This window comes from Puntigrus tetrazona, chromosome 14 (assembly GCF_018831695.1).
Source record: "Puntigrus tetrazona isolate hp1 chromosome 14, ASM1883169v1, whole genome shotgun sequence".
Lineage (NCBI taxonomy): Eukaryota > Metazoa > Chordata > Actinopteri > Cypriniformes > Cyprinidae > Puntigrus > Puntigrus tetrazona.
The window spans coordinates 20,026,229-20,041,368 of NC_056712.1; the positions used below are offsets into that span (position 1 = coordinate 20,026,229).

Here is a 15,140-nt window from a genome sequence, read left to right on the forward strand (position 1 = left end):
GGAGTCAGCTGACCTAAAAAGCCTCTGCATCCATCTACAGATGTCTGTGACCAGAAGAATATTAAAACGCGGATAAATCAGCTCATCAGCGTAAAGGGCGAACAACATTCCAATCAACCAATCAGCACCGAGGGATCATTTTAGGCTTATGATCAGGGTAAGTTGCTCCTACATTCGTTTTAATAATTTCCCACTGATTTTAGGAATACATTATGGATAGGGTTAGGTTTAGGGTCGCAGAACCTGATTTTGCTGAGTTTGACGTGTTCGTTGACCCTGGAACAACATTGTGATTAGCCAATCAGATTTGAAGAACCGAAGTTGGAAGTTTAGGCTTACAATCAGTGTTTGGTGCTTCTACATCAGTGTTACTCATCTATCGTAACATCTGATTTAATGCATTACTCATGGGAAAGGTTATGTTTGGGTGTTGAGATATGGTCAAGACTACATTTTTGGATTAAAATATATGTTAAAGTATGTTGACCTAGGAAAAATCAGGACGAGCGTGTAGGGGAAGGGATTGGGGTAAGTCTATATTTTTTGACAGTAAAGATGTCGAGCCAGGATTACGTCTAAATCACTGCGACCTGGTGTAAAAACTTGTTCACACCAAGCACAATAACCATAAAGACAATGATAAAGGTATAGTTTTTGATATTAATGAAGAGCAGAATCCACAACAATAATGAAAAAGGGCACAGAGAAACAATATCGTTGATTTAAACACTGACAGCCAATCAGAATTCCTCCTGCTATCACGAGCTGAAAAATTTAAAGCGACAGACGCGTCTGCACATAGAAAAATATGGTTTGCTGGTGGAAGCTAATATTGTTCTCTTTATAGTTATAGTTCTTGGTAAAAACAGGGCTTAAGATTGTGCTTCTGCGATTTCAGAGGACTAGTTACGTGGACCACTTTTTGATACACTTATGGTGCCTTTTGTCATTTTCGGATCCCTAGTTTTCATTAATTTCATTTTATCAAAAAAAGAAGCTGCCTGGACATTCTTTAAAAGCGTCAAAACGAACCGGTAGCGCTCTTATCTCAGCCCAAAAAAAAGCGACATCTCTATTTTGCATTCCAAATTAATTTTCATTCCCGAATAACAATCTGAAAAAATGGCAAAACAGTTAACCGATGGCTTATTTCATCCAACTGATTGTCAACTAAGTCTCAAACTAAAAACCGAAGCTCTCAGAATAAAAAGACAGGCAGACACTTCTAATGTATTAGTGTGAGAACCATATTTAACCTTCCTCCAACACGCTGTGTGAACGTAGCCATGATGTGTTTCCATCCTACAACACAGTTTCTAATTTATACGAGCAGCACTAGGTTCAATCCGCAGCAACAGTGAGAAGCGTGACTGTAACGGAAGACAGATCATAATCATAACTGGGATGTTGCAGTAGATGGGAACGCTAAGGCACTGGCTGGTGTCCAACGCCCCAGTTCACCTCCCTCTGCTGCACTAATATTTGTCTCCCGACTGGCCGCAAGCTGGCACATTCATTCAGTGCCGCTCGCTGGCGCTCGGCCAAAGTGTTTTGCTGCTGGTCTAAACAACCAGAACCGCAGGACGTAATCTCTGAAAACACTGTTGGATCTACATAATTCATATATAGAAGATCATCTATGCAAGTTGTAATATTTTATTCATAAATGCGCACAAAAAAAGGTGTAAGTAAAAAAAAAAAAAGGAAGGCCATGCATCCTTCATTACTGCCCAGCTACATAACAGAGGGTTACAAAGGGTTAAATTATCTGTTTTCTTCATATACAGCAACTTCAGGCGTTTTTGAACATTAAAAGACAACCTAAATGCTTCTTGGCTGGAAATTTTATATGTAATTAAAGGATGTTCAGATCATTTATTTTAAATCAATCAATCAATCAATCAATCAATCCTTTTTATTTATATAGAGCTTTTAACTACACGGGTTGTATCAAAGCACTGAACAGTATATGAAGCAGAAGAATACAATGATAGGGATGTATAATGATTTGAGATTGAATTTGTTTAAAGAAAGGATATACTAAAAAAACTGTTCAAACTTAATGCATATTATATTAGTATTAGATTTATATCATGAACTACACTAGGATAATTGAAATACTATTTCAGTCGACTGTACCATTCAAAAAATTGTTTATAAAGAATTTCAAAATAATGTATTTCATTTAAAAAATAAATAATTTATATATATATATATATATATATATATAAAATTTATTTAATAAATAAATAAATAAATAAATAAAATATATATATTTATTTTTTATTAAATAAACAAATTATATATAATTTATTTATTTAATAAAAAATAAATAAATATAATTTATTTTATATATATATATATATATATATATATATATATATATATATATATATATATATATATATATATATATATATTATTTATTTATTTATTTATTTTTTTTGGGGGGGGTGAAACTTTACAATAATTATACTATACTATATTGAATGTATTAACTATTAGCAAAAAATGTTCCATTATTTATTAATCTTTGTAATCTCATTAAAAATTAGGGATTAGAATAGGAATGATATAAAGTACATTAAATGGCATTAGATACAAAAATGCATGATGTATTATTAAATGTATAAATCAACATCAACTAAGATTAAAAGTGAAACCTTGGACCTCAAAAGGCATTCATTTGATTAAACTACAGTTAAATGTTATATTGCAAAATGCTATTATAATTTCACAATATTAACCACAAAGTGATTTAAAATCTGACATGCCTAGTTTGTGCTAAAGAAACTTTTCAATGTTGAAAACGGTAGCGCCGCTTCATATTTTTGTAGAATAATAGATTTAAGACTCTTTGTCTTTAGGAAGACATTTATTTGAAATAGAAACCTTAATAAATGTCTTCACTCTCACCTATAATAAACGTCATGCGTCGTTTCCTTCAAAAAATAAAACGTCTGAATTTCGACCGGTCGCACAGATCCGCATCACCCTAATTGTTCTCCTTTAACATTCAACAAAGTCAAACCGTCCCAAGGCAAGGCATTACAGAAGAAAGAGCGTTAAACGCTTTTGTGAGTTAATCTGGAAGCTCTCGGGACACTTCAGTGACGGAGGACCGAGGAAGGACGGATTAGGAAACTTGTTCCTTTGAACGCAGCGCAAAACCACCGAGATGATCCTTTGATTTCCACGGAGAGCGTGACATCCAAGCACTATCATCACACGCTCGCTTCCCGTTCGGCCGAGTCAGTGCTACTGTTTGAGTGTGTGCAGTCGAGCGCCGTCTTACTCTGGACGTTGTTGGCAAACGCCGTCTCCCAGCAGTACATCTTAATGAACTTAATGCAGCCCAGGATCTCGTTCATCAGCCGGACTCGCCGGTCTGAAACCGCCACGCACCTTTTACGGAAATCGCCTTGCCGTCAAGCGGGAGGCCAGCATCTGCAAAAGGAAATAATGAAATAATGAAGGAGGACTCAAGGCTACAGCGGATAAAACTGTTGGTGTGTGGACCTGAAGTATAGAAATTTCAAGTAGACTAGCATGATTTGATGCTTCTTGTTAGTTGCATGTTGGCTGTTTATTAGCCATTAAAAGCACACATGAGACACTGGAGCACAAAACCAACATTTTTTGGGAAATTGAGATTTATACATCATCTGAAAGCAAAAGAAATACACTTCCCACTTGTGCATGGTTTGTTAGAATAGGATGATATTTAGCTGTTTGAAAATCTTCATATCGAGAACCAAAATGAAGTACGTTATTGATCAAAAATTAAGTTGAACATGAGCTTTGCTTAATACCCTAATGATTTTTTGGCAAAAAAAGACACACAATTTATTTTTTGCTTCTGTGCTCCAGAGTCACTTATAAATCCACGACCATATTCTAGATCCCTTAACAACTAAATATAACTTAAACAACAAGCTGACTTGCTGATAGGAAAAGAGGGAAAACCCTCGCTACTCTAAAACGTAAAGATTTAATTAATTATTTCTGGAAAAGAGAAAAGTCGCGTGGACTTGTGTGCAGTAAGCTGCCTGAACATGGATTCTGATCAGTCACAAACGGTCTATTTATAGTCTGGTTTTCTTGCGTTCGACGTCAAAAAAATCCTCCAGAACCTTAATTTCTCTTCAGCTAAAAAATAAAATCATGTACGCTTTGGAAGGCCTCGGCACGAGCGAATAAAAAGGCCATTTTTCGTCTCAAATCACAACTAAACTGCAGCTACGCGTGCATTATACCATCTTCCCTGACAATTAATATTATTTATTATATCATATTTTCGCTACTACATGCCTTTTTTACATGACAAAGACCTTTTGATTTCCAGTTTTAAACTATGCAGACGTTTTTGCATTTTAGTTTCCGTTCCTTACTGGAAAAAAAAAACATCTTGTTTGGTCTAGACCAGTCTTAAACCAGTCTTAAAGCCGGAAATCAGGTTTAGGCTGGTTTAAGCAGCTGTTTTATTCACAGTGAGGTATGACTTTGACTGCTTCGACACAAACAATCAGTAACGCAGCCTCAAAGCTGCTCAGTGCACGCATTTCAGCTAGATTAAATGTTCGTAATGATGCTTACAAACTCGTGAAACAGGTTCTCTCACGCTCAGAGATGAGCGGATGTACGTGTGCGAGAATATACCGTATATTGTAATTAATTATGTGACTGTACCAGACTTCTGGTACATTATCGCTATCGGGAAATAACAATAAAAACAACAAAGTGCAGTAAAGAGTGAAAGTGTTTGTGTGTGTTCATAATTAAGATAACACATTAAAATAATATGGTAAGTGTTGCACAGCTAAAATAACTGGAAGCGGACGACACCAGAAGTCGGAGACTTTAGATTTATAAACAGCCACGAGGACAATAAGGTGCTTTCTGTTTTTATCTGAGCTCTATTAATAGATTCTCTAGCAGTTTACTGTTGCTTTTAAGAACCGTTTATTTCGTTTTTTAATCATTTGGTTGCTTTTAGTTTGTTTTTTTTAATTTGTGAACAGATTTGTAGCCTATAGTTTTTTTTACAGAGGTTAGTTCCTGTTTTAAATGTACTTTTTGCAGCTTAATTAAAGTTTAGCAGAATTAACAGAACAGTTCTAGAGCGCAGACCAAAGACATTTATTTTAAACTTATTAAAGCAAACCTATAGCAACCACTGATCTATATCTATATGTATCTATATGTATATATACATATATATATATATATACACACACTGTATATATATACTGTATATATATGTATATATATATATATACACACACTATATATACACACACTGTATATATATATATATATATATATTGTATGTATATATGTATATACTGTATATATATACATATATACACACACTGTATATATATATATATATATATATATATATATATATATATATATTGTATGTATATATATATATATATATATATATATATATATATATATATATATATATATATGATACGTTCTCTATTATAGATCAATGATAGCAACACAATATTAATGCATGCTGAGATCGATCAGAAAAGGATCATTTTGAAAATTTGGTCGCTGCTGGTTTTGTTTTGTTTGAGTTTTTAATTTATTTTGACATTTTTCTTGGACATAAATGCCTCTACTTTCATCAAACAGCTTACACTTCAATTTGTTAAACATTTTATAAAAGCACAACGTTCTGTTGATATTGTGAATGTATATAGACCTTTTACAGTTCAAATTACGGCATATTTAAGTTGCTTCTACTGAAAAAATACCGTGCACGTGTTCAGCACCTGTTAGATATGCGTCTACCAGCGCACATTTTTGTAGGTTAAACTTTCTAACTGTTTCATATCTACAGATTTTATTTTAAAGAAAGAACACATTTAATCAACTGGTGTTGCTCGTTTACGTAACTTGGTGTGCTTAGCAAAAAATAAAATGGTTTTCTTTTTTATAGATTGAAAACAAAACCTGCAAAAGAAAATGCATGTCTGCTTGCGCTCAAAGCACTGGGTTACACAAAAAACTACCCAAAGACTAAAAAAATGGTATATAATAAAGAGTGTATGTGCACACCATAAAAGCTAGTAACCACTTAAGTCGGTCAATGGATAAAAAACTGTGCCTATTTAATATATCTGATGACATTTATGAACGTACTTGTCTTGAGGATGTTTTGACGTCCCTCAGGTTGAGCCTCATTACAACGAAGCAAAGTTAATTTAGATTTAGGATAGCTAAGGGTTGATAACTTGTTGATCTGAGTGGAATAATTCCAAGCAGAATGCCCAAAGGGTCAACTGAAATCGTCGTCCTTTTTGCGCCCTGGTTTACCTACAAGGTCCTCGAATAAGTCACAACTGAAAGCGGTTAAAGTCCTATCAACGCACCATTTATTCACAAGGCAGCGCGACCTCGGCGGAAAGCGTCACATCACGATGTTTTTGGAGAAAAAACAAAAAAAGAGAGAGATTCGGGCCGGCTCTGTGGAGATGGGCGTGCTTGTCTTACCATGGCGGGATAGAAGATGACAAAAAGCGGCCGATCCACGAGTGCAGTCGGTCCTAAGAAGTAGGCGGTGTCACGACAGACCCAGGATCCCGACGAGAGGCCTCTCCGGCCAGCAGGCAGCCGCGGAGACGGCCTCGTACAGGCGCTGTCCATCGCTGGAGCAAATGTTCACCAGCTGAAAGAGGAGCGGGATGAGTCAGCCGGACGAAACACGGCGTCAGCCCTGGCACAGTGCATTAGCGTCAGACGGCGCTCATAAACACAAGGTCTGCTTTTAAAGAGCCGAAGGTCAAATGCTAAAGTGAGCTTAAACGAACACGGTCCCTTTACGTTCAAGGCGTGACCTGAGAAGCTGTTTGAATGAAAAGTCGGCAACGTTTTATAATAAATAAATCATTAACGAACGTTATATAATGTTTACCTAATCATTGCTTAATATACGGCACTCAACATCCAAAAAGTTCATTAAAGTAAGACAAGAACGCATCCACGAAATGAAGAAATAAAACATCTGCAAGCATTTCTATTTACATGAAGCTATTATTATTATTAGGCGATGTTAGGTGAATATTAACAAGCACGTTATTTCACGATTCTAGATGTGTGACGCCGGACCACAAAACCCGTCGAAATTGAGAATTATGCATCATGAATAAATAATCTTTCTTGTCAGGACAGAACAGCATTCGGCTGAGATGCAACTATTTAAAAACTGGAATCCGAGGGTGCAAAAACTAACCAAATATTGAGAAAACCACATTTAAAGCGGTCAAAATAAAGTTCTTAGCTACGCATATTACTAATCAAAAAGTTTCAATACATTTATGGTAGGAAATGTACAAAATACCTTTATGCCACATGATCTTTGCTTAATATCCTAATGATTTTCAGGCATACGTTTTGACCCTTACAATGCTATTCTCTACAAATATGCATCAGCGATAAATATACACGTTTGTGGTCCGTATGTGAATCTATACGAGCTGGCGATCAGTTTGTTGATGATTTAATTTAAAGCGACTGCACCTCTCCCGTGCTGATGTCTTTAGTGCTGCGCAGCCGCAGGATCTTCTGGAAGGCGAAACTGAGCGCGGCTCCCGGGCGCGTGCAGCCGTGCGGTAGTTGACGGCCCACACTAAAGCCAGAGACCAGGAGCGGGTCAGCTCCATGAGGAAGATCCCGGCGACCAGAGCCAGGCCGTACAGCAGCTTCACCTCGGCGCACTGAGAGTACTCCAGCAGGGCTCGGATCAGAAGAGCCTGAGGACAACACCAAACAACCGGGATGACGGAGGAGGAGACGGGCGCCGGTTCGTTCGTTTTTAAGTGAGCACAATCTGAATGACACGAGGAAGGATTCAGAGAGGTTTTATGGTATCAGGACATCGACGGGCTTGAGCTGGGGTTGTGGGATCAAGGGCTGCTCGCGGGAAATCCCATTTTTCAAAGTCTTTTTTATTCTTGTTCTAATTATAATACAGATTTGGTCCTGGATGCTAACTGGACGGGATTGTACGACTATGCTGTGCATTGCATTGCTAAAAAAAAATTATATATATATATATATATATAAATATATAAATATATATATAACTATATAACTAATATAAAGAAAAAACAAAAATAACAGAATTGGATTTTTTTATCCTCATTCACTTGGATTCACAAATATCAAGTATTAATAATAATAATCTTATACCAAATATAATTTTTTTATTGTATTTAAAATTTTTGTTGTAAAAGATAAATGCTTTTATTCCATAAATATATATAAAAATGTATATATATATATATATATATATATATATATATATATATATATATATATATATATATATATATGTATATATAAAAATGTATATATATAAAAATGTATATATATATATAATAAATATATATAATATAAATATAAATATAAATATATATAGTTTTAAATCATTTTTATGACTAAATACTATTTATTTTGAAAAAAGAACTACTTTTATTCATCAAGGATCAATAAAATTGTTTAAAACTCAAATACTGAAAAACAAAACATATCAAGGTTTTCCTAAAATAATCAAGCAGCAAAAACATGTATACACGTAATCATAATTAGCACGCATATATTCAACATTTATAATAATAATAATAATAATAATAATAGATGTTTTTTGAGTGCCAAAGCTTTGCCATCAAACAAATAAATTTCATTTTAAAAATTTTTGCCAACAGTTATTTTAATTTGTAATAACATTTCACAATTTCAAAACTTTTACTGTATTTTTGATCAAAAGATGCAGCTTTGGTGAGCATCAGGGACTCACTCATCGACCCCCGAACTTTAAAAGGTAATGTTAATAAGCCAAAACTAATATTTAAGTATTTACTTGAAGCCATGGAAAGGAGTTATGAGGAAATATTCAATTCAGGACATGAAAAGAGCACTAAAAAGCACTGCAAATAAACACGCGAGCTGCCGAGACAATGGCTGACCCATGCAACGCTAAACAAATCAACGCAAGGAAATAAGTGTGCTATTTTGTAACGTGTAATCCCTGATAATGCTATTAAGCGAGTGCTGTCAGGGGCATGTGCGGCCTTGTGTGGGGAAATAAAATTAACAGCTGCGTTCCCCAACAGCGTCGCAGCGAAAACTCCCAGCTACACCGAAATAAATCCCTCGCAGTGAAACTAATAAGATCAAAAATGTGTTTTTTTTAGAAGAGTTTTTTTTTTTAATCCGAACTCTAAATCACTCTTTGTTGAATAAAGATCTAAGCTCATTTGGCAACAGAAATAAAGCAGCAGGCAATAACTTGAATAATACGAGTAACATGCCTCTGGACCATGGAAAATCCAGAAACACGTCACAATCCTGTGGATTAATACTGGTTTGAAGTACGAGAAGGTATGAAAATCTCCGGTTTATATTACGATTTTCATTTTGAGCCTGCGCAGGCTGCAAATATAATCTCTCTATTGATCCTCTGAATATGAAACTGTTCATAAATGTGTGCATGTGTGAAGCTGCAAAGTGCTGAACCATCACAGTGTTAAAGCGCAGTTAAAGGGACAGTTCATCAATTAATACGGCCAAACATGATTTAACCATATCATACAATATCAATATTTATAACTGTATTCATTTTCCGTTAACATTAGGAAATGTTTTCCACATGCTAGACCTTGAGAGGGAATGTAAAGATCATTGTATTTGTTCACAATTAAATGCCGCAGGGCTTTTAGTTTAGGGGCCCTTTACATTTGTTTCAGTCAGGTTTATTCATTTATTCATGGATTCTCTGCTTTATGATTCATAAAAATGGTGTTAAAATAAATGAATTAATAACTTCATTATCTTTCAAAATGCAATGAAATGAAAATGAATTGTTTTACGCTTCATCAAAGAAAATGTAGAATTTTATACATTAATAAAAATTACTTGGTTGTATGGAAATCTTTAAAAAAATATAATGTTTATTATTATTATTATTATTACTACTGCTACTATTACTAAAGATCAAACTGCTCATAAAAATGGTGTTAAAATAAATTAATAACTTAATAATCTTTCAAAATGCAATGAAATAAAAAGTTGTTTTTTCGTCAAAGAAAATGTATACTTAAATGCATTAATATAAAATGCTTGATTGTATGAACATCTTTAAAAATTATAATGTTTATTATATACTATTATTATATTTATATTTATATATTTATACTATTGCTGCTTTGAGAAATATATTTTATTATACAGTAGTAATATACTATATTATTTTAGTTAAAACAGACTTTTATTTTGACAGGTTGTTGTGATGGTCTTTGGCTGATGATACATGGGGATCATTTTTTTAATTTTTTTTTATTTAGCAATGTATCTTGCTTTCTCACGTGTTTAGTTCACTTATTTTTGTCATGGTCACAACATGGGGAACGTGATAATATGACCCAGGTATATTTACGCCACGAGACCAGATGGGAACGACCCGATTGAGACCAGCAGTGAGGGTCTGCATAGCAGAAGCAGGTCAAAAGGTCAGCATGCAACCCAACACTTATGTCAGAAAGTGAATGAGGACAACTCACAGGTCCAACGAACCCAGCCACCATGGTGATGAGCAGGGAGAAGATGGCCACCAGCATTCGGGTCTGACAGAACCTCCAGAACACCCGGGACAGAGACGCCCCGTCCTTCCCCGCCGCTTGAAGAGCTCCTCGTGCCAGAGCCACTCCAGTCTGAATGAAGCGTTACCAAACACAGAGCGGTTTAACTACAGGACAGGTACTGCATGTGGACTGTTAGTGTAATATATCTTTAATTAAAGGGATAGTGCACCCAAAAAACATTCTGTCATCTTTTACTCAGCCTCAAGTTTCTCTCTTCTGTTGAACACAAGATGATGTCTTGTTGAATGTTTTGTAGCCTTTGACTTCTATGTATACAATATAGTACATCGAAACCAGTTGACCAGTCAATGGCTGCCAACTGTTTGGTTACAACTCATGGTTTCTAACAACATTACGATGAGTAAACGAAGACAAAAAATTGTATTTTTAACCAATCATCCTTTTAACCTGAGTTTAAATGATTCAAGTACTAAAGTCGGCATGAAATAAAACTCACCCTATCAATTTTAAACTAAACGCATGTTATCAGAAATGATCTTGTAATCAGATACTTCGTTTTTAAATATGTTTTCTGAAATTTTAATGATTAATCAAAATCATTTATGCACTTAAACCTTCTCCTGCTAATAATACAGATAATCAATGATGATGAACATCAATTGTGTCAAGAAATAAATGACAAATAATGTTCAGTTTCTCATAAATATAGGAGTAACGCTTTTAGAATAGGTAACTTTTCCCTCAACAAATTGTTGATTTTCTGCGTATTAATAGTTATTAAGGCAGTTGTTAGTTTAGGTATTGGGTAGGATTAGAGATGTAGAATAAGGCATTAATATGTGCTTAATTAGCACTAATAAATGGCAAATATTCTAGTAATGTGCATGCTAATAAGCAACTAATAGGTGCAACCGTAAAATGAAGTGCTATCAAATACTGTAATGCAAAATTCCAGGAAAAACAAACTTCATCCTCACAATGAACAATCAATGTGAAGGGCCAAGGTTTTGAACTTTCAGCTCCGTGCCAAAGACTCACACTCACAGCTTTTATCTCTCACAAGGGCACAACACACGTTGAACTTTTTTTTTTTGGTTTGTTTACATTTCAACAGACTTCTGTTTTACGTAAGCGTCCCAGACCCCCAAAAACACCCACCCCAGTGCACCCCTGCTGAAACACGTGCTCAAGCGCTTCCGCTCTCTCTCCGACACGAATCCAGTAACGAGAGACACGGACCCTGAGTCAAACACTGAAAACGGACACGCTTCTTACAGAGCCGCTGAGGCGTAGCTGTCAGGCCAAATCACGGAGCCTGTATTTAAACGCGATCATTGATCTCGCAAACAAAAGAAAGCGCAGCCAAAGTCTGATCCAATTCATTCACCGAATGCGGGCTAATCTCAAATCTGTGATTAGAAAGAGTTACGGATTACAGGTGTTTTTCTATGCTCCCCGTCCTCGAAACCCTTTGAGCCCCGTCAACGAGCCAGCTTAGTCGAAAGGGACACGGGCTGCGATCTGACACGCGTTAATGACATAACCGTCCTGCAGGAAAAGTGCAGGCCGACTCTCTCTGATGTCTAATCCTCGCTATGAATAACACCCACCTGCCATAACTCTCCGGGCCGTGTGAGCGCGGGAGGAGATCAGCTATCAATCCCCGCCGTGACTCGAGGGATTCCCACACCAACCTCTCGCCGTCAAGGCGTCAACTGTGTGAGACCTTGGCACGGGAGGTGTTTTCTAATAGTTCTGTTTGTTCACAGATCGGCGTTGGCGCCCACGAGAGACGCTTGGCTCCTGGGTTGGGCTGAACAGGCGAAATAATATTTGGCAAAAGCTGCGTTTTTCCGTTATACGCGGCGCGTTTCGCCTTTTGGATAAAGTGTGTTTAAGCAGTTTAGTAGCGTTGTCGTGGTTTCCTAATATGGCAACGTTTCTCTCCCATAGCTGGCCAATCAGAGCACAGAACGCTGAATTTTTAAAAACAATGTACGGCATGTTGAACATTAAACCACGTAAACACATTGCATTACACCAACTGCACAGAATAGCATCATCGTCTGACGCTTTAAAAAGCAAAAGCGCGCCAAACATCCTCCCGAACTAAAGACGATACTTTTATAAACCTGTTAAATATCGTGATTTTTACTCCACAACACCAATCACGTGTTTAAAATACCTTCTTCTGATCTGATGTACACAAAAAAATTTTCTATACTGTAATAATTGAAGGCCGTGCCAATCAGCATTGGATCTTAAATCTACTTTGTTATCATAAAAACACCCGAGACAGCTCAGAGAACCCTATATTGTTGAGTCGTGTTTCATTTTTAATCAGCTCAAGTTTTTTATCTTGTTTTTATTGAGTCACAGCGATAGCTGGATATCTGTGGCCGTATTAGAGATTTCCTGGCAAGTCTTTTTGTTCTGTGACGCACATGTGGAGTTTCTGCACAAGGATTTTTACTCACTGCCACGATTAATTTACTCTTAATTTGTTTTAAAAATCAGCCTCGGTTTCGTCCGGTAGCTCACCTTTGGCAGTTGTTTTCGAAGCCTCGTGGCAAGACAGACCCCACACGTCTTCCATCTTGAGACAGGACGCTTTGTGGGCCCTCCACGCCAGAGGGGACAGCCATTGCAGGGTCATGAAGGAGAAAAACCCGCATTGTCCACGGGTGCTGATGTCTGCGGCGAGAATGGAAGAGTTTGGCTCGCATCGGCGATCTAGGCACTATGTGCTATGTCTGAAACGGCGCGACCGTGACCTTGAGCGAGAAAATCTTTGCTGGCTGCGGCCGAACTGGAGATGAATCGCACGTTTCGTGTTTGAGCAGCGGTTCGCACGTCCCTCTCAGAACTCGGACGAAGCAGTGAAAAAGTTCAGTGGCTCTTTATCAGTCGGCGTGTTAAAAATCGAGCCGTCTGCGAGTAAAGGATAAGAGCGTTCTTATCAGACCTCATTGACTGCCACTCGAGTCAAAATGGAAGGCCTGTTTCGCACCGTTTTGGTGCATATGTTTATTTGGCCCCATTTTAACAGGTTTCACACTGCGTTGCATAAGCATAAGCGTAATATCACGTTAGGTTTTCAACATTAATCTTAAAGATACCTTACAAATGTATTGCGTATCAACAAAGCAACCGGTGTGAACTATTCATCACGATCAGGTTTAAACTAGCAGTGATGCTAACAACCAATGTCTATTTAATCAAGTGATGGACTCAGATGATAAAAGCAGCTCGCAGCTTGATTTTAAGGTTTGAGTTCAGGGCAGATTAATTATTATTTGGATAACTAACCATTTATTCAAGGAAGTAGATAAGAAGTCCTCTATTGTCTATAAAGAACTGCTGTGTGAAAGTAAAGTGCGTCTCAAGTTTGTGAAACTTAAGATTGAAATATTTAAGGAGTCTGACGTGGCAATCAATCTAAGAAAGAGGTAATTCATTTTTCTTCTGCCAGATAATTTGGCAGGACAGGACAGAACATAAAAATGTTGGTAACACTTAACATTATTTAACTACATTAGTTAATGAGATCAATACTTTTACAGAATGCATTACTCTTAGTACATTTTAATTTCAGCATTTACTAATGCATTATCGAAATTGCAAGTTTTGTTTAGCAAAATATCTATTGAAATATTGTTGAATGTCAAAATTGCTCTGTGGTCATTATGAAGTGAGAAATACAAAATATATAAAAAATATATATATATAATAATTAAAATAATTTTTGGCAACAACCAGCATGGAATATACTTAGATTTTATATATATATATATATATATATATATATATATATATATATATATATATATATATATATATATATACACACACACACACACACACACACACATAATATATAAATACACATTTATACATTTTAATTATAAGTTGTATATATTCATCTACAAAGCCACATGAAGTGATTCTTTCCCATTTTAAGCATGAATAATCATAAAATAAGCTTTATGTATTTGTGCATATGGAAGTCTATCTGTCGTAAACTATGCGTCAAAGCCGATTAATACCTTGTCCTGCAGTGTGACATGCTGTACTCCAGCAAGAACTATTTTAAACAGCATTTGCTAATTCTTCTGTAATTACGCATGCAGCGTTTACGAGCTCAAACCGAGACGCGTCCTGGAATACAGTTCGTTTTTCACACACGAGGGGCCTTTTAAACGAAGGAGCGAGGGGAAAAGATCAAATAAAAGCCGTAAGCGGTCAGATGTCCTAAAGTATACGCGTGCCTTTCTAAAAATGTATATTTTTTTACATGTGTGCGGCACGGTTTTATTTGTAGCAATAGCCAACGGTGTACGTGGCTTAATTATAATTTTATTTAATGCTAAAAATCATCAGGATATTAATCACAGGAAGATATTTTGTAAATATATTATACCTTAATTTATGATTAGCAATACGCATCCCTGAGAACTTAATTTAGACGACCTTTAAAGTGATTTTCTCTATTTTTATTTAGATTTTCAAACAGTTGCATCT

The 15,140-nt window shown here is 36.0% G+C and overlaps 1 pseudogene; it reads right to left on the reverse strand.

Annotated features, from left to right (window-relative positions):
* LOC122357531 overlaps positions 1-13,345 on the reverse strand; it is a 38,222-nt pseudogene extending 24,877 nt beyond the window's left edge.
* Positions 13,346-15,140: the final 1,795 nt, after the last annotated feature.